The following is a 1562-nucleotide window of genomic DNA, read 5'->3' on the forward strand; positions in this document are numbered from 1 at the left end:
TTCCATGGCTAGGAAGGGAGACTGCCACAGTTGACAGGTCCCAAAGACACATGGAGATTCACAATTCAAAACCGAATGAGCAGGCAGGCACAACTTATGATCTCACTCACCATCTGGACAGAACTGACGGTTTTCACAGACCGTAGAATCAAGACGACCACATGACCTTGACAATGGAACAAATGACTTTGTTAACCATAGTCACCAAATGCATGGGACCTTTCCCCACTGGGGGCCATGGCGTGCTGGGGCTTAGGGCTCAGGGCTGCACGTGGCTGTCCCGTGACCTAATGAAAACCTAAGTCCGGTCAAGCTTGCAAACCTAAAGGTTTTCAAAGCTGACTCTGATCTACCAATAAAACAAGATATTTGAATCCCTAGTTAAGTTAGTAAATTTTGTCCCAATTGTCATTTTAGCACACAAGACAGAGAAAGCGAATGCCCAGCCGAACGCCTCCTGATGTAAAAATGGGATCTTGCTCTTATTCAGGCTGGCCTCGAACCTGTGAGCTCAGGCAGTCCACCCATCTCAGCCTCCCAGAGTGCTAGGATTACAGGCGTGAGCCACCATGCCCAGCCTAAATTAATGACCTCTTTAAAGATAAATACATTCATATTTGAGGTACTGGGTGATAAGACTTCATATGAATTTGGGGGGGACACAGTACAACCCATAATAGGCTTCTTCCTTGACATTCAAAGTGCTGGTCTCATCTGAGCTGAAACAAACAACCTTGCCAAATAGCTCCTGATATACCCTTCTAAGAGCATACTACTTTGATCAGCTTGCTGGGATAGCTAATGCATTGGTCTGTAATTAAAATCAGGGTCAAGACCTAAATTACAGAAGGAGATAGAAGAAAATGGGAAATTGTAAGTCTGATGGTTTAAAATTCAAGCTTATTAGGTCTGGGAGAGAAAAATATAGGTTATTGGCTGACCTTGTTCTCTTGACTTGCAGGGGAAAATAGAAATGAGCTTGGGAAGTGAATAGGGTGTACCCTGCCGGTTGTTGGAGTGGAATTTATGAACTTTCTCTGTTGCTAGATTCACCGTTTGGTGGCTTTCTGTCATAGCCTGTTTGAAAACCAGTTGTGGCTTCCTGATTCCTATTGTTAACCTGAAAAACTCCTTTTTTTTGTTAATGAAGTGCCCTCTCCTGCATATATGCACTCTTTAAACCTTGTGAGTGTGTAAGGTGCGTACAAAGCACAGCGTTGGTGCTGGTGACAGAGAAATAAGATGACATTACTTTCTTCATGAAGTTGTTGTGTAGGGAGGCTGATTTGTAAACCAAGAAATGCAGGGACGGTTGGAGATATAAGGGCCTGGCTTACTGAAGATTTTTATTTGGTTTTTAGTGATAGTGTTTGTTGGTGTCAAGCACTGTGTTAATAAGCCGCACACCCATTGTCTCATTTAATCCCTTCAATGACCCTCTTAGGTTGTTGCTATTAGTTTTCCTATTACGATGATAATTCTGATTATACAGGGGAGAAAACTGAGACTCGGAGAGGCGAATGAACTTGCCAAGGTCACACAGCTAAGGGCCACAGTGGGGA

At 43.5% G+C, this 1562-nt stretch overlaps 1 protein-coding gene and 1 non-coding gene across 2 annotated transcripts in view; one reads left to right on the forward strand and one right to left on the reverse strand.

Annotated features, from left to right (window-relative positions):
• LOC111725810 lies at nucleotides 1–56 on the reverse strand. The gene has a single exon (XR_002773780.1). It is a non-coding gene; the product is annotated as a small nucleolar RNA SNORA24 (small nucleolar RNA).
• The window catches only part of GPD1L (glycerol-3-phosphate dehydrogenase 1 like), a 66814-nt gene that overhangs the window by 26146 nt on the left and 39106 nt on the right, over nucleotides 1–1562 (forward strand). The gene's annotated exons all lie outside the window — the stretch shown is intronic.

Source organism: Otolemur garnettii, unplaced genomic scaffold (assembly GCF_000181295.1).
Source record: "Otolemur garnettii isolate 467f Iridium unplaced genomic scaffold, OtoGar3 scaffold00002, whole genome shotgun sequence".
In the NCBI taxonomy this organism is placed as follows: Eukaryota; Metazoa; Chordata; class Mammalia; order Primates; family Galagidae; genus Otolemur; species Otolemur garnettii.